The sequence below is a fragment of the Passer domesticus genome, chromosome 3, assembly GCF_036417665.1.
Source record: "Passer domesticus isolate bPasDom1 chromosome 3, bPasDom1.hap1, whole genome shotgun sequence".
Classification (NCBI taxonomy): domain Eukaryota; kingdom Metazoa; phylum Chordata; class Aves; order Passeriformes; family Passeridae; genus Passer; species Passer domesticus.
The window spans coordinates 20,361,187-20,389,168 of record NC_087476.1 but is presented as its reverse complement, the minus strand read 5'-3'; the positions used below and the strand labels follow the sequence as shown (position 1 = coordinate 20,389,168).

Below are 27,982 nucleotides of genomic sequence, written 5' to 3'. Positions count from 1 at the left end.
ATAATCAGGAAAAGGAGTCTCTCACCTATCTGAGCATTTTTGCAATGACCAAGTGTCATGTGTGACAAACAGGTGGCAGTGAGCAGGGGAGCTGAAGACTGGAGAACAGTACAACAGTCTGAGTCAAATAGATCACTGGCTGCAAGACAGACCACAGAATAAGTTGCCTACTCAGTAATTTATGCAATGATGGCAAAACTACCTTGATTTTTGTAATGATGTTAAAACTACCTTGTTTTTATTTAATATAATTTCTCAGGTTTTGTTGCATCTTCTTTTTCTGTATATTCTATACTGGCTTTAATATATATTCTAGCCTTTTTTTTTTTCCTGTCTGACAGCATGGTAATATTCTTTCACTTTCAAAAAAGGTCAAACCAGCTTTTTTGTCTGAAATCTTTAACAGGAATCTCCAGTCACTCTGCAAGCTGGTGCCTCCCCCATGCATTGCAATAGGCTATTAACTCCAGAAACTGTGGTAGACATCTTAATTTCAGTATCGTTTCAGCTGCTGCACAGGTCATTTTACCACATTCCTGCTACAGGCTGTTTGAACCAGAACTCACTCCTGGGTTAATTACTGAAGGAGAAGAATCGGATGAAAATGCCTCTGCTCTGTGACCATGCCAGGTGACAGAGGGCAAGAATCTTCCTGCAGATCCAGCTGGCACGTGGAGGAGAGCTGGGGTGGGATTCTAGGCTGTATCCAATGTAGAAGTTTGCCCCCTTTATGTCCATAATTATCACCAGGTATCACTGAACTGGCCAGCACATGAAAAACTCATACCAGGGCATGGCATAAACTGTCTTTTGCCACGCAGGTGTTTGGGGAGAATGGGACTTTGGTGGAATGGAGGATGGGTGTGCCACACTGAGAAACAGACATAAAAGGAGGGACTATTCAGCATAGATTGTGCTGGAAGGGAGGGAGGGGCAAGCCCCTGCTCTTGGGGGCACATCAGGTAGTAGGGAGCAAGGCTGTGGGAAATCACACTGGCAAAACTATTCATTTTAGTATATTTGAACTTTAACCAACTACTGACCTTGAAAAGTAGGAACAAGACTTTTGAAGTAGTTATTGAAAAGATGCAAGAGGCAGTAGAGATTTCCTAAGGAGGAAGCAGGTGAGTAGACACCCAGAGCCTTTCCCTTTGAGAGCTTCCCAGCCAGCCCCTGGACATGGTGAATGAAAGGCTGACAATAAACACAGAGCTAAAGATACTTCTCATCTCTGGGGCTTTAATTTTACATGTACCAGGCTGTTTAAGAAGATATCACAGCCTCTGGAAGGAAGCAATAGGAAACTTTAAACTCCAAGGAGGAGATCTTTCTTTTCTGTCAGAGAAAAGGGCAACTTAATTACCCTGTTCTGCTTTGCTCAGCCATCGTGGTGTTCCTGCTGAATACAAAATGCTGAGCAGGAGTTAGGGCTTAATAGAAGATCCAGCACTGAGCTGATTCACTCTGTTTTGAGAAATGACTTATTATTTATTTGCTGGTGTCAGTTTTGCCATTAGCTCTAAGGAGAGAAGTAAACAATATTTTTCTGACGCACCCATCAGTCCTTCCTCAGAATGCACAGTTGCTCAGTTCTTAACTAGAGATGTTTATATGGTGGGGTTGCAGGCGTTTTAACTGCCCTGCTGCCCCTTTGCCTATAGCCAGTCTCTGATGCTGTTGAGACTTTACTGGGCCTCAGAGTTTGTATTTTAATGAACAAAGGTTTGCTGGTTATATCATTAATCTTCTATGTACCTTTCACCCCATTTTCTTCCCTGTTAAAAGACTCTGTAATCTCTTGCAATGACATAAAAATTGCAAAAACAGTGATTTTCAAATAATTGTTTCTGTAGTTAATTTTCCAAAATGTACTTTTAATTTTTTGGCTTTTTCTTGGTCCTTTTTTGTGTGTTTGAGGGGGAGGACTTGTTGCTGTTTTGGTTTGGTTTTGGTTAGTGGTTTTTTGTGGTTTCTTTTTTGAAGGATTTTAGGTAGAATTTTCTATGTCATTGAGTCTTTTATGCAGCAAATATAAACCAGATTCTTGTTGCAGCACACCCCAAATAATGTGAATGGCTGCTATAGAGATTCAACCTTTTAAAGAGAAATAGTACAATATTGTCAATGGACATGTTGTCTAAAAAGCTAACTTTTAAATTTTTAAATTAAAAAAAAGAAGGATCTTAGTCTGCTATCATTGTTTTTCACCTCTTCATGAATAATGTTAACCTTCATAAGTTTATCTGATTGTACTATGTACGTTTTGTTATCAAAGGGGAAAAAAAAACCAAACCAGAAGTCCTTTATGCATGTCAAAGAGCCATTTACAGAAGACCATTTTCTTCACCTCACTGAAATTTCAGACAGGGAAGTTGAATCACTTACAAAAGGAATTTTGATGTCAGTATTGTAAAAATATTCATTTTTCTAGTGGTGAAGGCTCATAAACTTGGAAGTTCTTAAAGCTTTTCTACCATCAGACTAAAACCTGTGAATAACTCCCAGACTGAGGTATTTATTTATTCTTCTTCACTTTTGACATTTTATGACCCCACACTGGCTAGATGAGTAATTCTGTCAATGCTAATTCTAACCAGATAATCAAACAAGTGTGAGTAAAAACATTGCCACTGTGGGACAACATCCCCTCAGAGACCTAACTTACACTTTCCTTCCTCTGAATCCTTCTTCTGTCTCTCATCTCTGTCCTCCACATCCTGTTACCACAGAAAACATATGGCATGACAATTCTGGGGAATAATCTCTTATGAGAGCAATTTATGCTTTTGAAAGAAGCAGATAACCTTTCAGGAACCCAAGTCCTCCTTTGGACATAAAATTGAAGCCCTGAGCTCCTGAGGTAAATACTAGCTACTTTTTTATTAATTAGATGTGTAAATCATTTAAGACAGCTGAGAGTGGCTGGCCAGCTTGAGCCTCAGGAATAGCATGGGGAATGCTAGATAAGATAAGAAGGTGATTATCCCTTACTGGAAAAAAAAAAATAACAGGTAATGTATTGCCTAAGGAGGAGGAGAAGGTTGATGGGGGAAGGGAGGAGAGATTCCACAATGTTCCATTAAAAATGTTCCATTAGAAAGTCTGTTGACTCCCATTTTTATGGATTTGAGTTCCTACCATCATCGTTTTGTGTTTTGTTTACTTTGTAAGGAACACCACAAAAGAGGAAGCAGTGAAACAGAATAAGAAAGCACTTCTGCTCTGTGGCCTCAGGATTGGAAAGCCATGCTCCTCTAGGGCAGGACTCAAAAAGGATATGCAAAACCTAAAAAAAAGAGACAGAACAGCACTGGAGAACAAAAAGGAAAATAAATTTTGGCTATGGAATGAGCCATTGTTTGAGGTGGAACCAGCTCCACAGCTGGGCAGCTGAAGGACTAGATACAATACATTGATTTTCAGTTATGAAAATGTCTCACAGAGCTCTTTTATATGACATTGGATACATGTACCTAAAGGAGAATTGCCAATAACAGCTAAATGGAAAAGAGGAAGATTCTTTATAAGAAAACAGATATAATAAAGATTATGAAGATGTATCTTACTAAGAAACCATTATTGTAGGGAGGCTCTAAGTGAGATAAATAGTAAGACAGCTTGTTCGTTATAGCACACTGTGCATTATATATCATAATAACTGCACTGTACTGATATTCCAGCACTTCCAAGAAGCTTTACATTGGTGTTTCTCTTATTTTCTCAGTAGGCTCCTGATTCAGGGGCAAGATCATCCTGTGCTACTAGAGATTTGAGCACACGATTCTGACATGATTTGGCTAGTTAAAGTGCTGTAGAATGTCTTCTCACAATGATGTCTATTTTATAGTTTGTCTTCTGACTGTAAATAAAAGCCATTAAGAAGCCTTATGAGTCAACACCTTGGCACGGCTCTATTTACAACACACCTCTCTATATGGAGATTGTCTGATTATGCTTTATATTCTGACATTTAAATAAGTATATTCTGAGCTTTATTTTCTGAGCATTTAAAAAGCTCCTTAAGAGCTCAAAGCACAATAGCACTGAATAATTTACTCTTGTTTGAAGGAGACTTTCAAACAGCTCTCCAGGTGCCTCTGAAGTAAGTGTTGACTGCCTGCTGGTGTGAAAGCTGGAGGATGGTGATGCCCAGTGTCACAAGACCTCCTTAGGATGTGGGATCAGCCTACTTCCACATGAGCCACAGGCTTGGCTTTTTCCATGCTATGTGAGTTATTTGTAACTACAAAGAGTGTCATGTTCAATGACCAGTGGCAGAGGCAATAGATAAAATTTTAGAAATTTTATCTGTACCTCACTCAAGTGTAAAAAATGCCCTAAAATATACTTAGCTTTAGAAAAAGAGAGCTGTCCTGTGATATCTCATATCTGAGGATGTTTCTCCAGCTCCTCTGGTGTTTCCATGTCCTTTATTGTCTCAGGGGTATTTCACAATAGGAATCTTCCAGCAACAGTCTGAGTAGTGCCAGAGATTCAACAGAAAAATGGACTGAAGTGGATTGAATATCAGTTCCTGGGCTGTGCAGCTTTCTGCAGTGCCAAAGAATTTTAAGACTACAGAGAAAACCTTTTCCATGCCAGCAGGCCTAGGACTGAGTTTCATGACTCCTGCAGCCAGTATCACCCCATCCCCTCTAAAGCTTTGCCCTGTACTCAGAAGGAGTAAAACCCACTGCTCCTGCTTGGTTAAAACCCTTCCTTGCTCCACCCATTCCAGACTGAAGGCTCTTCTCCAGAGAACAGACTGCACTACATCAACACAGGCTCACTGGGAGCGATTGTCTTCACCCAGTGTGAATTGGTTGGTGGACATGAATCTCACAGCCACCGTGGGTCATTCTGGCCCAGGGACTCTTGCTTTGGGAATTTAACCTGGCCCTAAGCAATGCCCAAATGGGAGCTGTGCCTCTCTGCCACTCCTTGCCTGTGAGAACTGCACCAAAGGGTCATCAAGAGCATGAAACTTTTACAGCAAAAAGTAAAAAGGGAAAAGCAGAGTTTTCTTCAGCAGTGTAGTCCTACACACAATCTTCTAGTGGTGATTGAACTGATCCAAGCTGGTCTTTTACTCACAGGATATTTGACAAGAGCTACAGCTCTTGAGCCAGTCCCAGCTGGCCCAACTTGGCACTCTGCTCTCAGCTGTGGCAGGTGTATGTGCCACCTTTGTCTGGCATTATTCCCAGAAATACCCAGGGAATACAAGTGATACTGAAGAGACACAATATTTGTGTTATATGTTTTTCCCCAAATATTTTGGTTCTTAAACTCTATCTGCTAGAGCCTTCAAAGCTGTTGTGGACCTTAAAATTATTTCTCTATCACAGAAAACTCTACTGCTCATAAACTACTTCTGAGTTTTAGTGAGGTCATTAGTCATTTTCTGGAAGAACACAGTTCAGTAAAGTGCACTAGGACACAAAAAATATTTCTGGCAAAAGACACCAGCATGAAGGGTGATTCACCCACAGGAGGATTACAGTAAATTACAAAGCAAGCTGGAAAGCTGACAGCAGGGATGAATGCAGGAAAGCAAATGTGATTTTATATAGTAGGAACTTGATATATGAAAGGCAATTAAGATCAAGTTTAAAAAATGATGACTGAGCATAATCAAACTACATCCATCTCATTAAAGCAAGTTTATTTTCAGCTTGTTACTTTGATATAACTTTCTTATGTTTTCATGCTATATCTTAATCTTTGATGAAGGAAGCTGAATAAAACTGTGAATCAAAGAAGGTTTATTTTACTCATCTTTTGAGATATGTGAGCCATATTTACACTCCAACAGCGGGGGATCTTTCCCACAATAGCATGACCTGGAGGATTTTCTCGCCTGCAGTAACTGCAGATGCATGCCTGAGGCTGCCTCCTCTGCACCTACTGCCTGTGGCTGCTGCAGGGCAGATCAGGGCATCCTGACAGCTCCTCCAGATGCAGGAACACAAAATGCACCATGACTGAAAAGAAGGGCAGGAGCAAAGGCTGTGCCTGTGCACATCAGGAGCGCATCAAGGAGAGTGGTTTGGGATAAGAAAGGTTCTCTTCTCCTTCATGTCATTATCTACAGATACATTCACACTGTGGGTCACTCCATGACTCTTACCTACTTTCCCAGAAAACTACTATCAAAAAGGCTCTGCTCTTTGAAAGCTAAAGAAAAGAACCGGGTGCATAGACTGAAAAGTCTTTGTTATGAAAGGTGTAAGAAGTGGGCTCAAGTCTCACCAGGGAGTTTGCTTACAGAGAAAACACAAAAAACTCTCTTCAGCTGAGTGACAATACAGTAAGATGAGAGAACACTGAAAATCCCCCATTTTCTGGATACAAAGCAGGTATGTGTTTCCTTCAGTTGTGGAAGTAAGTCTATACCTTTTACTAGGTACTGATGGTGCTCTAAAAGAGATTTACACATGGCTGAAAGTCTGGTCTGTTTGGCCAAGTACGTTTTAACAGAACTCCTCCTGCTATTACTGAGAATGCCATTACCAAGAATAAGCAAACTTGCTTTAGCCCAGGATCAGCCATCACTCAACTGCTTTTACACAGTTCCAGGCGAATGGAGGGGAATTGGATGTTCTTCAATGAATTTGGAAATCTGTATGGCTATTAGTGCATGGATATAGCAACATCCATCACAGTATTATACCTATGCACAAGTGCTTGGAAAAAACACAGTCAGGATGTTTCTTTGTTCGTATGTATATTTAATAAGAATACATTCCCTCCTGAGCTGCCTCCTTTACATAGAGGTATCTGCCTGCAGAGCAATGTGCTGTTGGATTAAAGCTACAAAACATGCAGACATCAGCAATATGTTGGTTTCTGGTAGCAAGGGTTTGTCACACCTTGTTAGTAAAGAATTTAATTTTCAGCCCAGTATATTGAGTGCAGGACAGGCTGCCCCCTCAGGCTTTAAATTAAGGTTTTAAATGAGACAGAAGCATTCCAGGGAAAAGAAATTACCTGAAAATCACACATCTTCTGGCATATAATTCTATTCCATAATTTTGACACCCGAATTAAATCGAATTTGTATCTCTATTCTTATTTCAGAAGGATATTTTTCTAGGTTTTCTATGTAGGAATAAAGGACCAAAGGAAGGAGATATGCAAAAAAACCCAGAGAGGACTTCCATTGGCACATAACAAACACATTATAAATACCAAAACAAAACCAAGGTTCAGTAATTATGCTAGAATAAGCACCTGGACTTAGAGACAAAAACAGAGCCTAGAACACTGATCTAAATGTTTAACAAGATGAAAATTTCAAAATCTGGATTCTTTTTCATTTCAAAAATTGTGTACTGAGATATTTGAAATGAAAATTGATGATTTCTTAAACCTGCAAATTTACTGAAGATAAGGTGGAAAGTAATTGTTTAATAATCATTATTGCTCATGTTTTCTTGTTATTCTTTCCTTTAACCAAGGAAAAACAGTTGAATCAGTGCAACTGTAGGGATTTTATAATATTTGTATGCTTTATTCCTTGGGAGGACTCATAACACAATGAGTAAATTTTCCATTGTCAAGGTTTTGCACAGACTATGTCCTTCCACATTAAAATAGCATGTCTGAAGGTTAATGTGCAACAAAAGAAGTTCAATTACAGACAAGACTTTAATGATATTGTGCACAGGGCCTTAATGTCTTATCAACTCTGATTTTGGGGCCAAAAATGGCGTCTGCCATTTTAGAAACACACAAATGACAGTGCACTTTAAAGGAAGATAGTCTCTTTTGTTAAATGAAAGGATCATTTAATTTTACTGGAATAAAGGGGGCATAAAAAGAAGTAGGATCTACAATCATCTAGGTCTCATGCAGAGTGAAACCCAAGATATAACCCAAACAGCTTCATATTGTTTAAATCTTGATGAAAACAAACATTTTAAGGATTCCACACTGTTTGAAAATGCAGAAGGCTTGTGTCAGTTCTGTATTCCACATTCACCCTTTGCTGTTATCTCGTGTCTTCTTGTAGCATGAATTCTGATGTGGTTGGAGTGATGAAATGCAGCTGATAAAACAGAGAATTCTGTCCCTGACTTTCAGCCTTCCTAACATCGGGTGCTGGAGCTACTGATCAACAGAAGAGGTAATTTATTTACATAATGGATTTTAGGATGAACAATGGTCACAGTGCTTGTCATGATTTTCATTCCTACTTAATATTCCTTTGGGAAATGAACAGTGACACAGTACAAGGTGGGAGAGGATGTTGATTCTAGTCTATGTTCACACAAAATAATTTGGCTCTGCAAAAATTATCAATCCAAGTTCCGACTTTATAACATGACATTACAGTATAAATATACTTTTTAATTCCAATTTGGTAAGAGCTTGCTAGTGGATTGCCTAGGACAGAATGGCCATGGGGAATGACACTATTTTCAAAGAAATTTTAGTCCTTATAATGATAAATGTGGGGAAAAGTCAACCACTTTAAAATACTACTGCACTACCAAGGTTCCTTTCTCTGCATATTCTGAATACTCAGGAATTCAGACTAAGGAGGTGTTGAAAGCATTTGTGCTCACTTGGGCATCACTTGGGAAAAATGAGGGTTCACTTGGGAACGACAGCAGCACAGGGCAGGAGAGTGAGGCCAGGACCTCAATCCAGAAAACTTGCATTTCAGACGTTTTAGCTGCAGCTGCAGGTGAACTTAATTGAAATGGTGATTGTTCACTACTTCTCATGAGTCTCCCCACAATTTCAGGGATGTATTTTGGAGGTTACTTCAACACAAGTAAAACATGTGGGACAATGTACTGGTGCGCCATTAGAAAATATGAGAAGCATTGCAAAGCCTGGTTTGATTTTATGCAGTGTAAGCATACATTTCTGTGACTGTTCCTCAAATTCTGATACAGTAATTCTTCACATAAGTTAGAATTTATTTTCTTCTTGCTTCATGTGATTAATCTTTTAGAGAAAGAATTAAAAAAAAAAAAAAAAGGCTTCTTTCCACATTGATTATCATCCAAAATCTTAGCTCTATGACGCAGATGAATTACCACAAGCTTTATTTGTAGATGCATGGTCTTGGCGAGCACAGCAGGATGTGAGAAGCTCAAGGTCAAACAGTGAGGCAGCACTGGAGGAGAAAACATGCCCTGCTCATCCCGATTCCTGTTCCAGCACCTCTCTGCTGGTTCATCATCCCAATTAGTGTGGGCACAAAGAAAAGGCTTAAGAAATATGCCAAAAATCAGTGTACCTAGGCAGATGATAGAAAGCAGAGGAGAATGTACCGTGTCTTTGAATGCCTCCTCCTGCCCAAAGGCAGGGTTATTTATCTCTGGCTCTGCCAGTTCTGTTGCTTTTTTGTGTAACCTGTTCTTAAAAAACAACACTGGCAATCCCCTCCCTTCATTAGGCAATCTCTCCTGGCTGTATATCCCAGGTCTCCAGATTTGCCTTTCATTGCAGCAGTTCTGGGGAGCTGCTGTTCACATGCTGACTTGTTGTGGCTAGTCTTGATAGAGCTCCACGAGATAAGACATTGTGTGGGCTGCTGCCATCCAGGCTGTTTTGTCCCTGGGTAAGGGCTGGGGCAATGAGGGAGCTTTTGCCTTGGCTGGTGAAGGATGGCTGTAAATTGTCAGTGTGCATGTAGAGGTTTGCAGATGTACAGGACATAGATTCTGGCAGCCACAGCCCTTCGGCAAGAGTTAGAAAGTGCTCTGGCCCATGTGGAGAGCTGGGCTGATGGTGCTGTGGGTAGGCACGAGTCAGCAAAGAGTTTCAGGTGGTGTTCTGAGAGATCAAGAGCCCTGGCAGCTTTGGAAGCAGGGGAAGGGCAGTCTCAGGAGTGAGCAGGGAATAGGAAGGAAAATATGTCAATTTTAAGATCCTACAATACAGAAATTGTACGGCTTTTTTGGAGAAAACCTAAGGGATGGATTTCAACCTTACAGCCCTAAGGGCAGAGAATAAAATATTAATACATAGCATTTCTTTTTCATTTTTATTGAGTCTAAGTGGGTGCTTTCTTAATACCACCCCTTATATACCCAGTACTTATTCTGTCTAAATATCCATACATCAGTTCATATCTGTAAATCAAGACCAACATGTGTCTCTAAGCCCATTAGCCATTCCTGGTGACTACATCCATTGTAATGAATATTATATTTTAATAATTGATATTTCACATGCCCTATTTTTCTCTTCTTTGCACTGGGACCTTCTCCAAATGCATCTGAAGCACTCCTGGTAAATGGAAGGTAATGATGAAGTGAAACTACAACTTCACTTCACACAGTGATATTTTCCCTTTTGTTGATGGTCAGAATTTACATGTTAAATTAGAGTCAAATTTCGGCTCAATCACTGGATTCCTGTTACAATCCTAAGGAATTGAGGTTTTGTGATACTTTCTCCAAATTCAATGGAAAGGAAATAATGAAACATTCATGTAAGTAAATTACAGCTCCACACCCTATTAGTCATAGAACTTGCAAGTAATTTGAAATCTTGAGTATATATGAATTATTGAACAATGAGTGAAAATGAAAGAAAATGGGGACTATAACATGCACTTCCACCTTTGTGTAAATTGCTACTGTGGTACCTCCGTTCAGTAATTTCAGGGCAGCATTGAAAGAGCAGCAGAAACCTGTAATATTTAAAAACAATAGGACTCTTATTACATAGCAAAGCCAGAAGGCAGCAACAGATCAAAGATGAGAAAGGACTTAAAAGGGAATGTGGATGGTTCCAGTTAGTCCCACCTGAGCTCATGGATAGGCTGAATTCTGCACCTCTTCTGATTGCCCTCCTTCCATTTGGCCGGTGGAGAAGGACACATTAACACATTTTGTTAAAGACAGCTGGGGCAAGCTGAGAACAAAGGTGTGCCCCAGCATCATCTCTGGAACTGTCCAAAGTTGGCAACTCTGGATAATAGTTGTCATCTATGGGATGAATGGGTGAAAAATTTTTTATAATAAAGAGATAGGCACTGCAGAATAGCTACACAGAGGTACAGATTCAGCTTTTAGAATAGGTGTATATATAATGTTGAATTTTGTAAAAGGTTATTTTCCTGGTATTTAGGTTTTTATATATTCCCAATTTTTATGTAGCTATTTACCTCAACAATTTTAGCACCCTTCTTTAAAATTTTCTCCTTTTCTTGGTATGAAAATTTGAGTAGCACTTTTTCTTATGGCCAACACCCAAATCTCATTCAATTTTCTCAACTCCTCATCACCTGCGCCTTCACTCATTAGCTCTTCCTGTATCCTACAGATTTCTCTTCTGGCATAATCTTTAATATGGTCTCTTTTTCTTGATCCTTCCAGTTAATTTAACCCCACATGAGGCAAGACTAACTTCTGCAGCCACCACTTTCATGGTAGCATTTTGTTTTAACAAGACCAGATTCAAAGCCTTTCTTTGCTTAGGAATGTGTTTCTCAATTGTAAACAAATTTCATGGCTATCAAACTAGATATCTGATTTTCATGTCTAATTGATGTCTGGGAACTAAAAACCTTCCATTGTCATTTGTAATATTTATCTTCCTATATTGTTAATATTTTTTTCTGTAAGTTAAGTACTTGAGTATTTTTCTTAAGTAATCTTAAGGATTTTTTTCTGTGCCATCACCACTACTGACAAGATTTCAGCAATCTGCTATTTATTTCTCTTTTCTCATTACTATTTCAATCTCAGAGATAAGATCTTGATTGCTATTTGATTGTGGTTTAGTTTTCTCTACAGTATTTGTTCTTACATTCTGCACAGTAGTTCCAATTCCCAGATTTTATTTTCTGGACTTCACAAGCTTCTTGTATATTAATTTCTCTGTCATTTTCTCACCAGTATCTGTTAGTTTCCTACATGGAAACTCATTAACCATACCTTCTATCTGATGACTTTTGCAAGAATCATTCTTTCTCCCAGTTCTGCTTCCTCTCTGCTCTCCCTTCCTTCTTTTTCTTTCCTTTCTGATCAATAGCTGGGGTCTCTAAGATCCTCTACCAATTTTCTCCCTTTAGTTCATAAATTAAATTCATAGTCATGCACAGACCTCACACACTGACTTTGATAGAGTTCAAGAGGAGTCCTTGCTCTACAAAAGCTTTCTGATATTTTCTAATGAAAAACTTTCTTCTACTATCAAACTTTGTGTTCAATATTTATTGTTTTGACACGTCACTTCATTTAATCCAGCCAAGCTTCAAATGTCTGTTCATAAATGAGGTTTCTAACCCTGTCTATACCAGAACTGTCTCTTGGCTGTTTTTTCTGAGAGGATATGATCCTTCAGTTTAAAGAAAAACTTAGGCCGGCCAAAGGCAAAGCTGGAAAAGGCAGGCAAATTTTGCATTTGTAGTTAATTTTAGCAAGTACAAGCTGTACTTTCGTAATGGCCACACTGGCACAGCCTGTGTAGCACTGGAAGGGCCAAGTGACAAGTTCTCTGTGCAGTCACGAAATGAGATACTGGCCCTTGTCTGCGAGGAGGCACATGAACCTCGGGGTGCTGTTTGCTCCTTGTCACAGGAGACCTGTGTGAGAGGGCTCCAAGCAGCACTTTGGAGATGGGCCAGCAGCTTCCTTTGCCAGTCGAAATCAACTGTTCACAAACAGGTTCGTTTGTGCAAGTTATCTGGCGCCTAGACAAAAGTCAGGCTGAGAGGAAACAGGAGTCCTTTGTGAATGTCTCACAAATAAGAAAAGAAACTAATTTAATCAAGCACTCTAGAAAACAGATAGTATGAGCAGTTTCAGTTTTAAGCTAGAGCAGTCTTACTGAACCAGCTGTAAGAATATGAGTACAGATTTAGTAGTGACAACTTGCTAACTATCTTTTGCAAAATCATTGTGCCATTTTTAGATAGTGAATTAAGTCCTTTGAGTATCAAGGCTCCAGGAAGTGATAAGACAGCTTGTGAAAAGGCAGCTTGGGCAGCTCAGGTGCTTGTGGCTTGGTAAAGTATTTATAGGATACCTATGGTTATTCCAGGTGAGACGGACTGCACATTGCCCTGCATGCAGTGGCTAGGTAGGACTGGCAATTCCTTGAAGAAAGGCAGAGCTCTAAGAGTCCAGGAGAAAAGGGGGAATCTTACTTCTCCTTTTACCTGTGTGAATATAATGCATGACTTCTTGATTTCAGTGCATGAAAATTCTCTGCATGCACTTCCAGTGTGACTGAAAACATAGATATAATGCTGCTGATTAAAAGTATAACCTTAAAAATAAAAGTGCACCAGAGGTTTTGCTCTCCAACTCACCAAGGACATTGATCAATGCTCAGCAAAGCCTTTTCATCTCACCTCTCACCTCACCTCTCACTGTCACCTCTGGAGAAATCACAGAATAACAGAGTACGTATCTGGCTTCCTCCTTGTTTAGGCTTTTAACCTCATTGTGTGAGCCCAGGGAAAAAGCAGCAATGATGTAAGTAGGTAAATTAAAGACTGAGAACACTTCTGGTCTCTGTCCCTCCTCCTTTTTTTTTTCCACTCCCAAATTAGGAAAAATGTATACCAGGATTTTAATGAGGAGTTAAACCGGAACATGACTTTTAGACCCGAAATGGGACTTACCTTGCTGTTTTCTGTTCACCAGACTTTTATTCCCTGAAATGAGACTGTGGGAATTCAGTTTGCTTGCATGGGGCATGACATCTACAGCATGAATTTTTCTGTTGTTATTTAATTTAGCACTGCAAAGCACCCACCAATTCTATTTGAGGCTTCATCAATGCTCTTAATGTTGCCACTGTGGATAAGCTCTTTATTTCAACAGATAGTCCTCAGAACGTGATAAATTTAAAATGTTGAGGCTAGTGTTGGAGATTGCACCACCACTGCCAAGCCAAAATAAGACTGAGATAAGTGGAGCTATTAAAAACATAGGGTATTACTGCTGGAAAAATTCTGTTTCCTCTTTCAGCTTTTATTTAAATGACAACACATGCAGTTTACTGAAACTAGTAGATGGAGATGTTTTCCTTTTTTTTTTTTCTTCTTTTTTTTTTTTTTTTTTATGATCAACATTTCACAAAGAGTGAAAATAGTAGCAAAGGCCTTTTTCATTCCTTAGTTTTAATTTTCTGACACTGGACATGCCAGCACCTGTGTGTGAAGCAGTGCTCACCTCCCACCACACAATCCCAGAGGGCTGTCCAAGCTTCTACCTGCTCTCACTTAGTGCATGTGCTACCCAGGCACTGGAGACTGTTGATGGTGTGGAGTAGGGCATTCAGTGGTGGTACACGACTCACTGCTGAACCATCACATCAGCTGGCATTAGTTATGACCCCTAACCCATATAAATCCTATTTAATGTATGCCTGTTCAAGTATATGAAAGAAGATGGGCATAGTGAAGATAATGTGAAGAAAATGAAGCATTATGCTCACAGCAATGCTATGGGCCCTTGCTGTGACATACACAGTACACGGCTGGTGCTGTAGGGCCACCCTTATTTTACCTGTGATACGCCAGGAAACTTTCCCAGCTTTGTTCTGCAACCCCCCCACTGCAGTTCTTGGCAGCACCTTGCTTTTATTGTGGTGAAATATCTCTTTACACAAAGTGCCCAGGGACACAATGGAACATTAGTCTCTACCAGGAGGCAAGTATTAAATACCATGCATGAAATAACAATACCCAAATGGATTCCCATGGGAGAGGGAAGTGTTTCCCTGTTTCTCCAGTGCAGGCACAGCAGTACCACCTTTCTGATTCTTCCTCCATAAAAATCCCCAAAAGCCAATCAGTTCCCTATTTTCTGGGAGAAGAACAGCCCTTTCCTCCTCCAAAAGGCATCTGATATTTGCTGATGGCGGAATATCCAACTCAGTCAGCGACTGAAGCTTTGAAAGCAGCCCTTTTTTCCCTGGAAGTTAATTTAGAATGAGCTGCATTTTTGATGCTGTCAGAAAGCTTGGCTGGTTAGTCCTCAAAGGTTACGAACAACAGGAGAGAAGGGAGGGTTCCTGTTGTGCTATGGCAACTGTCACAAACTCGTGTACACATTAGCAAGATCAAACGTTTGCTCAGCCTGGGAAAGAGCAGGTAAACACCACACTAATCCCTCTGGAACTGTGGGACACACGGGCTGCCAGCATGTACGGCTTTCGTCAAGAGATGCAACAAGTCAGTCAGGATTCGTTTCTCTCCTTGCAGTTTATTTATTCAAGGTTTGTGCTTTGCAAGGCTGCCCTGCTTGTTCCTTGTCATGCAGCTGCGCTGAGTGAAGTACAAGGGAGTGTAGCACAAAGGGAGAAGGAAGCTTCAAGAGGTCAGCTTTGCACTAGAAAAGCAGAGAGCAAGCTGATAGCAAGGTACCAGCTGCAAGCTCTGCACTTCCTTGACCGTCAGACCTATCTGGCTCCAGCAGGTTCCCAACGAGCTGAGCTGGGTGTTGAGGATGCATTTATAGTAAGGGCAACATGCCTTTGAGCTGATGCAGAAGGTACATCCATCTTCATAAGTGATTTGGTGCTTGAATCAGGGTTTCCCCATGGACACCTTCTTTCCTTTGGGATCCAGGCTCCAAAGGCTGGGTTTTGGTATGATCCCAGAAAAGCTTAAAGGATACTGGTTTACTTGAGTGAGAAATTACTTCGGTTAATTTTATATCCTCCTAACAGTGCTGAAAAAAGACTGTGAATCTGTACTAAAATCTAAGAGAGTACTACAGTCTGTGCAGAACATAAGCACAAAATTGTGATTAGCCTTGCATGCATAATTATTTTCAGGCCATGAGAATTAAAGGAAAAAAACCCTCTGAAACGTTATTAAGTATTGAGGTGGACATCTCAGAGGTGCCTTCACTTTGAATCAAGCCAGGTGTGTACTATGGAGAAAAAAAAGTCCTGAAGAACTGAAAAGGCAGTACGAGATTCTGGTGACACTGGAAAGCTGCTTCCATGTTTGTCCGGATCCATTAGCATCTAAGGAGAAGTGGTTTGGCTTAGCTACCTTGGAATATGTTAAGAGAGACTCGTCTCTGTGTACGTTGCTTAGGTTTTATTTTAAGTGCCTTTCCAAATTTGTTTTCCTGAGGCCTTAATCAAAATTTTATAAGTAAGGAAAGATACATTTAGCAGAGTCTACTGGGTGTTAGTGGTCGGTAAGTGCCTGATAAACCTGGAGGAAATGCTGCTTCCAGAAAAGGAAGGTGTTGACATGAAAAAGTGTGTGCAGGGGGAGACCTGCCCCCTCCATCCATCCAGCTGAGCCAGACAGACACACAGCCAGGGGTGCAGGACAGGCAGTGGCAGTGGAGCTGTTGTCAGAGCTTAGTGGCCCGGACATTTCAGTAAGGGACAGAAGAAAACCAGGCTGCATTCCTGTGTCCTGCAATGTTTACAAGTGCTTCCTGAGACAACAGAGAGAACAAATAATTTTGTTTTCTTAATCTGAAGGAGATGATACAGACACTGCTTCACCCACACAACCCAGGTGAAGATGCAAAATTCACATGCCCAGAGCTATGGAGAGCTGGGCCATTCTGCACGTTCTGCATTGAAAATGTGTCCTGAGCTGAGGGGCAGTGGATAGAGGGGATAGTGAGGAAAACTCTTCCCTGTCTGAAACTAAGGGAGTTTTGGATTGGAAATGCAGGAATGCATCTCAATCTGTGAAATTTCTTAAACTGCATCAAAGACATTGATCAAAGTCCAACATTTACCTTTCTTTCCTTGAATCCCATGGTCTGTTGCTTGTGTGGAAAAAATTATGGGTTTTGTGCTCTTAAGGGGAGGAGATAATGAAAAATTCAGAGGGCTCACAGCCTGTGGTAAGGTTGATAAACTGGCTTCTAATTAACTGCCAGTTCTGAGAGCAGGGAGTGAGTCTTCATGCTGCAACCTGTGACTGCAGCGAGTCTTGCTCTGTGGTGCTACAGCCACCTCACATGGTAAGAGGATGGTAGGTGACTCAAAACAAAGCAAAAAAGCTTCAAAATTATTTTGGCTTATTTTTTTACTTTAAAATATGAAAGTTGCAACTGGCAAATTTTTAACTTTATAAAAGGGACCTTAGGCTACAACTCTTTACCATTACTTCTGCTGCAACCTGAATCCAGAGAAACTGGTGAAGTTTTCTGGAATAAAATATCTTTGAACACCCTGAAAAATCAGTGATACTTTCCTGATATGACAGGTAATCCAGTTTATATTTCACTGTTTACTTTGTAAGCAGGGAAAGCTTTGCTCTTACAAGATTTTTTCTTACAGTTTTAGCAGCAAGATGAATGTATGGCACTTTGTGAATGTGGCAGCTGAGTTCTGTTTCACTGCTCTTTAAAATATTCTCTGCTTTCTCTCTGTTTAAGAAAAATCAAGGAATTATCAGGGATTTGCTTTTTCACTACAAATGCAAATGCACAGGATGACAGCTGAGCCTCACTGATTTAAGGCTTCACAGACCCGTCTTGTAAACATTAATGGCATTTGAGTCATCTTGTCTGCCTCCTCACAGCCACACAGAAAGTATTAAATGTTGGGGCAGTGGGGGAGGCAGGGAAACCCTTTGGTTTAAGATGCTGTCCACAGCTGTCATGAAAGTTCAGTCTAACTTACAAGATTTATCGAGTTTGGAGACCTTTTTTATCTGTTTCCTACCTATATAAAATGAATAAAAAAACAGACAAGAAAGCTTCCTAATAAGGCAGTCTAGATCTGAAGAGCAAATTAAGGTCAATTCCTGAACAAAATTGAAGCGTGAGCTACTTTTTTTTTCAAGTAGTTTTACTTATGTTAATAGCCACGGTTCCTTGGTTTATGAATAATTCATGTGTATCAGTCTCCACAAGACTTGAGCCTGCAGGTTACAAACTTGTATTAAGCACTGAGTGACTTAAAAATACATTGGTAAAGAAGTACAGAACAACTTTTATTTGGTGCTAAAGACAATTGCAATGCAACAGTTAATTATTGTGAATAAAGATGGTTAAACAAACACCATCTACATATGCAGAATGTAGTAAATATCTTCAATATGTCTTCAGCCTGCTGTATTGCATATTGTGCCTTCATTTTACGCAGAAAAATTTTAAGAAGGATACGGCTACATTCCTCCGCAGCGCATTAAGCAGTATATATCAGACAAAGGTTTTGGCACAAAGGTTTTGGCAGAAGAATGATTACTCCAATTCAAAATCTTATTTATTTTCTCTTTATATCCACCTGTATGTTTTCTACACTTCTGAGCAAGGTGAGCCACAATTCCGGGGGCTTTGTTCTGGTGATATTTTTTCAGTGGTGGCCATTCCCGGTGATTCTCACCACCTCAGTGACAAATGGAGAGCAATGTCAGCCTCCCTGGTTCCCACTCCCTGCCACTGATGTCTGTTGGCATCATTCAGGATATTGTACAGCTTGACAAATCAGGGTCTTCAACATGCATGAGGAGTCTCACCTGGAAACAGAATCCTAGGAGGTCCTGTCTTTATTTGATCCAAAGTTCTGAAATTGAAAGAGGCAGCTTGCAGGACCTGATGATCTCTTCCATTTGCCTTAGCAGTCAGTCCACAGTCACTCCTCTCTGCTTGTAGGGTTTTCCCACCCATTGTTCTTCCGTCTGCTACACAGATCATGGAAGCAGAGGCTCAGCAGGAGAGCACAGCATGGAGGCAGAGGTCAGGCAGGGAAGGGAAAAAAAATAAAGGAGATTGAAGAATAATGAGGAGGGTTATATGTCAGGGAAGAAGAAGAAGAAGCAGACACTGTCAGAAGGTGGGAAGGGAACGTCCCAGTGCTTGTGGGAAGCCTGTGAAGTTCCATCTGTCTGTACATGGACATGCTGAAAAGGAGGCTGAAATGGCATCTCCTCCATACCGTGACTGCTACAGATTTCAGTCATGACTCAGTGAGGCCCCTGCATCAAGTAATTTTCGTTCCACCTTAGCACACATTTGTTGAGTTCATTTTGAATAACTGACATGTGACAGACTGATCACACGCTAAACCTCTCCAGGAAGAGCTGAATGAGTGTTTGTTTGGGTTTTTTTTTTTAATCTATATACCATATCTATTACACACTCTATGCCAAAAAACTGTTTAGTACTGCACAACAGGATGAGTGTTTTGGAATTAGAGTGAGTGAAAGAGGTCATCTGCACTTAGCAGTGACAGGTTGCAGTGGATATAATCCAGCCCTTTGCACTCAAGAGTTTGTACTTTTGAAAGGCAGCCACACTCAGAACAGCACCGTGACATTTCCAACAAATAAAAAAACCTTCAGCCCAAAGACAGGTTGTTCCTGTCAGCCTGTTGAACTTGGGAGTATGAACACACATTCAAATATCATTGCACAAAGCAATGCAGCTCCTTAGGTGAGAAGGCCATGGCATGGTGGAGGAGAAAACAAGCTGGAAATTGTTTGTAGTCTCAACTCCATAAGCTTTTTTTAACCGTGGGTCCTTGCTATGAGTCAGGGGCTGGGGAACACTGCATCCACCAGCTGCAAAACCCCTGCCCTGATGGCCCCAGCCAAAGGACTTCTGGTCTTTTGATCCATAATTTCTGCTGAAACCATTAGTTTTATCTCTTGTATTTGTCCTCATTTCCTCAGTAGCCCAGTAACTTTATCCCATTCTGTGCATCTTACACCACAAGTTGAAATTTGTGTCCTGCCAGTTGGTGCTGTTTCAGTTGTTCACCTGGCAGTGTCTAAGAGCTCCCTTTGCCCTTATGACCTGCTCTATTAAACAGTTGTCCCTGGACAGTAAGGGCAGTCTTTAATGACATTTGGATGCTTTCTGCTCTGAGTAAAGGATAAGACATAGATATATCTGACAAATGATCAGGAGGGGTAGGAGGGACCTGTATGTGCTTGATCTCATTAACAACATGAAGTAAAGAACTGAGCTCTCCTGCCTGATTAGCATCAGGTTTAAAAGGTCAGCTAGGGATGATAGCTGTAAAGGTGTTCAGAGACTTCAGGAGATTGTCACCAAGTTGTAGGCATTGTTTTCCAGTACCTGTTGTTTCATGTGCAGAGCAGGTATTAATGCACTCTTCCCTTTGCTGGGTGCTTTGCTGACCCCTCTCCTCCCTCTGCATGTTACACAGGCACACAGGGGAGATGGTGGTGTGAGTGCAGGGCTCATTGGGGTGATGTTGGGAGACTGTCTCCATCTCAGGTATTTTTCTGACCTCAAGTAAATTCTATAGCTTTCTTCATCCAATCCTTCCCCCTTTAAACAGTACTTTATATCTGCCCAGCATATTGCAGCAGTGTACCAAGATACCTAAACTGCCTTTCAACCCCTGTGAGGCAGAGATTATATTAATCCAAGTAAAATGTGGCATTTATATACCTTAGCACTTCTTGTTAGGTCTTTGATATGTGACACTGCACTGAGCCATATAAATGCTCCTTGTTACCAGTGTTTTAACATTTTTCACTTTGGTACTCCTGAAATATTTCAGAAAAGGTACAGAGAGCTTCACAAGTGTCCCAGATGTAGGTTGTGTCTATGTGAATGACCTTTCCTTAGCCTCTGCTCCCTTCAGATCACATACAGGTCAAGCCCTCCTTCAGTAAGTGCATTATAATGGAAAATCTTTCTTTTTGCTTGTGTTTTTTTCCAGAGAGCAATACATGATATTGAGGCAGTAAACAGCTTAGCACAGGCAGAGAGAGGAAAACACCCCAGCAGTGGGGGGGGTGAAGGTAATGTCAGTCATTTGAGGAGTCCATGGTGGGCCTGCCCAGCCACCTCCTGGGGCTGTGTGCCCACTCTAAGGGGAAGGCTGTGCACCCACAGTGCTGCCACACAGCCACAGACGTGGGCACAGTGCTTGTGTGCTTCTCCCCATACAATTTAGTGTCCCCAAGGCACTAAACTGGATCGCTGTGTGAATCTTGGATTATACTATCCATCTTTCCTTTCTGGAAGCATGTTTTCACTCAAATGCCACGTAAAGACTTTTTTTTAAATTTTTATCATCTGCTTGATCTTTCTGTTGATGGGTCTGTTGCTTCTTACTCCGATGACATTCAGAGTTGTGCAAGTGCTTTGCAAACATGGGAGAAGATGAGTCTCTGCTTGAATGAGATTGCAATCTTTGAAGACAACAGCAAACACTGAGAATGTGGATAACTCCTGAAAGCACATCCGAGAAAAGCTGGCTGAAAAAAACCACTGTTGTTAGGAGCAAAGTCTTAAAATTCCAAACATTTAAAAACAAATTAAATTCTCTGATTTGTCTTAAATTAGTTTTATTGTGTGTATTATTCTTTGTGCTTTCTTGTGAAGTATTGTCATAGTGTCTCAATGCCTTTGTCACTGATTTATCAGAGACTGAGATTTTAGCAGGTAAACATTTTAGTAGCTATTATGGTAACTATGTCAAAATATTGGATGAAAAACAATTAAGCAGCTCAACCCTTTTACAAAATAAGAAAAATATTATTATTTTTTTTAAGGAATTTTGTTTTGGGAAAAAGTATCTCTTGCCAAAGTCATTTATTGAGAAAAAGACAACTATCTTTTGTGGCTTGTGTCTAAGAGAGCCTTCAGCCTGTGCAATGCAGAGCCTGGCCCTGAGGTATGAGGGCCAGTTTCCATACTTTGATTGGAGCTGCTGCCAGGCAGCTGCTTGTATATTGCTCAGTGTTGGTGAGGCAGCTCCACTCCAACCCACAGCAGAGAGACCTTTCCTATTATAACTAAATCCTGTCTTTTTTCCCCTGCTTTGTAGTCTGTGACATAGAGCACAATTTTTTTCATGTGCAACACTTTATTTCCAGCAGGGAATTTACAGAGCAATCGTATACTTCCTCATACTATAGTATAGTATAGTATAGTATATTATACAACTGTATACTTCCTTGGGATTTAAGGCTCTGCCCAGCAAATTAAAACAGGTGAGGAAACTGGTTGTTGGCTTGGAGATTGGAAAGCAGCTCAAGCACTTTACACAGCACTTGACCTGCATCTCCTCAGCACCTCATCTTGGGTTTCTGTGCCATCATTGTTATACTCTGGAAAGTTGGGGTTTTTTCAGCTCAGAGTGCCTGAACGCAATGTGATGGTTTTGTCAGCTACATTTTTTCCTGTGGCAGGAGGGTGGTGGTTAGTTTGCAATACCTGCAGGGTAGTGCTGGCATGTGGAGGCATTTGTGGATGCAAATCCCAGTTTAAACTGGAGGACACAGCACAAGGAGCCAGTCTGATGCAATCACAGCCATCCTGTCTGCTGGGAACTGGGCCTCACCTGTGGCCTCTCCCAAACCTTTCTCAAGAAGGACTTGGGAAAATTTTGTCTGGCATATACCAAAACCCCACCTGGAAGCATGTTAACCATTCACCAGACACATCCAAACACGGGATAATTGAAGGGCCACTGCTCAAACCTGCCTCCTGGCCTTAAGAGCTGTGGTGGGGATACTGTGATGCCTGTGCTGAGGATCAGGATGGGGCTGCCCTTGGCACCAGGTGTAGGCATGGATAAGGAAAAACTCAAAATGTCTTTCAATTGTTATTTATCTAATTATTTTTGAATTTTTTTCTCCTTTTTTTTTTTTGTTGATATGTTTTTATCCATTGCATCTGATGTTTGTCTTTGAAAATTACCAATTTTCTTCATTTTGAGCCTTCCTGAGTGCTCAATTCTATGCAAGCACCATTAGCCTGCAGGCAGATTTTCCTCTTTGCTACTCTCTTATCTATAAGAAGATTATCAGATGGCTAATGATTGTATTTTCTTATTCCTCTCTAGACATTTTTTTTCTGCTGCTCTTCAACACTGGGAAAGTGCTGCAGGGTAAACTTGCTATCCAAACTTTGTATCACATTGGAGAATGAATGGAGAATATGAACAATGAGTACCTTTCTGATAGAGAGACAGTGGACCTGTCTCTAACAAGCTCTTGGCAAGAGCCTTTCATTCCTTTTACCTGTCCCACTGCAATGAGGATGTTTTTTCTACAGGGAGTTTTCCTCGACCGTGTGAGCCCCACGAATGGCCTAGCACTGCTATGCCTTGCTGGGATGGATTTACATCAGCTGATGCTCTGCACTATTGCCCAGGACAGAGGATAACCAGGCAGTGCTTCTCATGCACCATTTAGATGATTTAAACATTCAAAAATTTACATTAGCCTTCTTTTGATGAATTCCTCATCTGCATTCCAAAAAAGAGCCTCATTAGCTTAGGACTGAAGCATTATTTACCTACCATTTATTTCTCAATATTTTGCTATCCCCCAAGAGTACATTAATGCTTCCCACAGCATGAGCTGCCACCAGTGCTGCCCTGGTGAGCTGACAAATCTCAGGGACCCTGCTGCAGAGGGGACAGGGGCTTTGGAGGCTAAATGAGGGCAGTCTTAAGAGGATAATGTGGCGTTTGGTGACACTTAGCCATAATGCAACAGAGCAAAGGAGGCTTTTCCAAAAGAACAGATTGAATAAATAAGGCGTTATTAGAAGATCCTTAGCCAACACACTTCTTGTTATTATGAAACCTAAGATCAGTGTAATCCTTAAAAGGTTTTTAGTTTCTGTTTAGAAGCACCTGCCCCCCCTCATGGCACTGAAAGGTAATTTTCCCTAGAAGACAGATTCCAGTTTTCCTGCATCGGTGGCAGTCTAACGCTGTATCTACATCTAGTGGATCTCCCACAGCATTGCCACTGGCTTCAGAGTGGATGCTGGGAGCATGCAGCTTTGCCCAGGAGAGTGAGGTGCCCTGGCTATGCCTGCCTGGGAATGCCCTGGCCACACCAGCCTTTTTCCAGCCCATCAGTCAGCAGCCAAGTGTGATAAATCTGCAGCTATTCATGTTTACAAACTCTAACTCAAATAAATAGGTGTGAGTGTCTGTGCAGAATAGCACCACAGGAGCTCACCTGAGCCTATGCAGTTATGCTGGTGACTTACCTCTGGTTTCTTTACCTTCATCAGTGTTGGTAGAGTTATTAGCTCAGTATCACCTGTGTGGTGCTGTTAATATTCTCAGTGCCTTAGCATGTGTACAGCAGAAAAGAGAAGAAGACAGGAGGAGACAGAGGCAGTGCAGCTCAGCTTAATTCTTCTATTTTATTTTTCAGGGACCATTACCATTAAACACCATTACAAGATCTGTGTCCCACTCCTCATCTCTACCCTGCCTTTAGGTACATCACTCTGGACATTTCTTGTTCCCTTTCTCATCTCTGTTTTCCACCCTACCCCAGAGTAGTTTAACTACTTATTCCATGGTTCTTTGAGGCTGATGCATCACAATGCATAGCTGGGGGGCTTCAAACATGGACAGACAATTGTTCCTCAAGGTAAATTGTTGTTTGGATAATTGTTCCTCAGTGTGAATGCACTACACAGCCACTACATGGAGTAGGTGCCACTCTGACTGTGCTACACACCTATGGGAGGGGGCACAAACTCCCTCATGCCAGCAAAGGCCAGCTCTGTCGCTGCAGTGCAATGACTTTCTTCCCCTGTGTCCCCCTCCTCGCTGCCTGTGCTCCCTGCTTGACCCTCCTGCTTCAACCAGATGCATCGACTGCCTTCACTCCATCTGTCTCCATGGTTCAGGGGAGCACCTCACCCTTGTCCCCCACACTGCTGAGCAGGGATGGTGCTGCAGCCCTGGAACAGCTCGTCTCCCAAACACCTGCACTGCTGCTCCAGAGGCAGGGATGAGCTGCAGGTCCTGCAGCACTCTAACTGCCCTATCCAAGATGTTCATCAGCATGGCCCAGCTGCTTGCCAGAGCTGCAGTAGATGTCTTTGCCTGTTTGGATGGTGGCACAGGCTCTGTAGGGTGTGAAGAACCCCCTCCTTCTTGAGGGTCCTGCAGCAGTCAGGGCAGGTTTACTAGAAGCAAAGATGAAGGAAATGATCCTAGGCAGACACAATCACCTGGCTGAGCAGTTTTTGCATCACTGTCAAATCCAGACCTCCAAACAGCAGGGGACAAAATCATGAGGCTGGCACAACCTTGGGATTTTTTTTAAAAGCCCTTAGTACCTTTCTTTTTGTTCCTGTGCATGTTCAGAAGATGTTTTCAAGGTTTTTACTGCAGCCACCAGCCAAGACGTGACTGTTAAATTCAGATTGCATTTAAACTGTACTTCTTTAATGAGGTAATTCTCCTCCAAAGTTAAAAGCCAAGCTCCCTGTATAGGTGATCAAGAAAGGAGCCTGGGCTTCTGATGCTGCTGCAGTTGGTCCCATAAAAAATATTACCCCTCTCCAAAATCTTCTTTTTCTTCATGTGAGGCACTAAACAAAGGCACACAAGAACTCCCAGTGGGGGTCTAAGTAACACCTTCTCTGCACTGACAATATGGAAAATCCAGGTGCTGCCTTTAGAAGAAATGGGTTTCTTTAATGCTGGAATTAGGCTAGTAAGAAAATACTTGAAGATTCAGCATAAGCCTGCAGAGTAAAAGAAACTAGTAGATTCAGCAGCTGCAGATAATTGCTAAAGAATCTAATATTACAGATAGCCAGAAAATTTAAATTGCATTCTATGTTTACTTATAATTTGTGTTAGAATTATGTGGCAGAAGTACAGTGTACAAGACACCTAAATATGATATAAAATTAAAAACTAAGTCTGAATAATTAAGTTTAAAAAATCTAAAAATCTTGTCTTTGAAATGAGAGAAGAAATGTATTTCTTTGGCCTTCTTTACCTGACAATAAATTCTCTAAATTAACTGGGACCCAAAAAACTTTCTCCTTGGACACACGGTCATTTTATGACGGAAAATTGTTTTATTAAAAAAAGAAGACCAAGTGTAATTTGTACCAATAAATAAAAATCCTACAGCTATTATGAGGCACAAGCAGAAGAGACTCATTAAATACAAAATAGCTTCAATAAAAGGAACACTGAAGCAACTGCACTAATCTTCACCAAGGGCTCCTTTTCCCTCTCACAATTCCTGCAAGATAGATGTGGAGTGGATGCATCCAGACAACAGGGGAAATTATTAAGATGGTCCTTAACCTAATCCAAGGAGAACTATCACCTAGCTCATTCACTATGGGCAAGATAATGTGTTTATCATAAGCGCATTTGAGTGTAAAGAACTGTGCAAGTTCTCTGAAGAAGGAGTCCCTTTCCAATTCATCCTCTAAGAGATCAAAAGAACCCTCAGCAACCAATGAAACAAGTAAGCAACTATTCAAAACAAATGAGTCAGCCTCAAACACTGATCGTAGGGGGAAAGAAAAAATCAGGTGTTGTGTTTCATGTACATCTCCCCCTCTCCCTACCCACTGCTGCTCCAAACTCATGTGTTTGGCTGTAAATCTATAATTGTATGCTTTTGTTGATAAATCATGTTTGTCTGGAGTTGAAAGAGTTTTGAGGAAGTTCTTTGTCAATCAGTGTTATTAATGACATAGTTGTAAATCTCACTGTCATAGTATTGACTGAGCAAATAAGTACTTTATGACCTAAAGGAATATTTTCCCAGTGAGGAAACTGGTTTGAAGAAAATTGCCTAATCTTTTTTCCCTTATACCTCAAAGTCATGCATGCAGCTGGGCACCCATTCAAAGACGAACTCAGACTGTCTGTATCTCACAGGATCAGTAATGTGCAGATTTTCTAGATGTATCACTTAGCCTGAAATCCAACAAATTGTTAAAAATTGATATGTTTTTTGATTGGAGTGGAAATAAAAGAAAACCTTGTGTTCTTCCTAAAATTCCTCTCTTTATAATTTTTGTTTTGCACATCTGTGCTTCCAAGTAACTCTAGGGCTTGGCTGGAAAGAGACCAGATTCAGCCATTGTAAATCAGTATAACCAGTAACCTGCCTCAGTTTCCTTTTCGGTAGAGGCACCCTCCACACCACTGCTGGTGGGACGACCTGCTCATTTAAAGGCAGCTGCAAGCCACGCTCACGTCAAGGTGTCCCTGCTGTGGCAGGACGGGCAGAGGCACCAGCGGGAATTCATACTGGCAGCCAGGCCCAGCGTACCGCAGCTTCTCCATGGAGTCTGGAGCCAGGCTGTTCCAGGGTCCAGCAATGGGAGCCTTTGCTCTCAGCCCCCATGAGATGATTCCCCTTTCCCTTTGCTCTCGGCCCCTCGGAACCTCCTCACGCCGAGGCCGCGCGTGGAGCAGAGCCGCGCTGGCAGCACAGGGAACTGCTGTGCTGACACCAGCTGGGCCCTTGGAGAAGCTTTTTGGTGGAACCCATGTCGCAGGTTTAAAGCTGTGGAGTCTTGAACAATTCCTGATCTAGTCCCTGACTGAGCTGAGAGCAGTGGAGCTGTTCAATCTGCGCTTTGTCGGCGCAGAGCAGAGGAAAGCTGTCCCTGGGGCGAAGCCTGCAGTGAATCTCAGCTGAGCGGCTCACCCTGGCTCTCCTGCATCACTTCTTCCTCACCAAGAAGCCCCACAAGCTAAAATGCTGCTGGCACCTGTGCATCCCTGTGCCATCGTGCCTGCTCCAGGGGGTGAGCAGAGTGCACCCACCTTTGCTGCTGGAGGCACCAGGCTGGCAAGAGGGAATGGAGGTGTCTGGGTGCTGAACAGGGGCCTGGTGACCTTGTGTTGAGATCAGCTGAATAAATAAAGCCATCTTACCTCTTTTACAGAATCACACAATAATTTAAGATGCAAAGGTGTCACTTCAGATCAGCTGGTCCAATCCTTGCAGTACTTGAGATCAGATCCGCCTTTGATATTAGATCATGTCACTCAGGGCCACATGTAGTCACATACTGATTATTTCCAAGGACAGAGATCCTACTAGAGATTTCAACAGGTTTTATGGATTTTGTGCCTGATGAGAAATCATCCACAAGTTAATTTATGCCCCTGGATCTCACATAAGCAACTCTGAGCTCTTCTTGGGTAATTTCTTGCAGTACACGTGAGAGCATGCTCTGCCTTCCTGGAAGGCAGCTGGACCCACAAGACACACATTTGCTCAGCCCTGTTTCTCAGTCAAGCTTTCTCTTTTTCCCTCTCCTCCCCTTGGCTCTGCCCTATTTCAGTG

General features: G+C 41.5%; 1 long non-coding RNA gene across 1 annotated transcript; it reads left to right on the top strand.

Annotated features, from left to right (window-relative positions):
• Window positions 1-326: 326 nt before the first annotated feature.
• On the top strand, window positions 327-3,822 carry LOC135297946 (uncharacterized). Its single transcript, XR_010359888.1, has 3 exons — window positions 327-1,124; window positions 2,432-2,511; window positions 3,172-3,822. It is a non-coding gene; the product is annotated as an uncharacterized LOC135297946 (long non-coding RNA).
• Window positions 3,823-27,982: the final 24,160 nt, after the last annotated feature.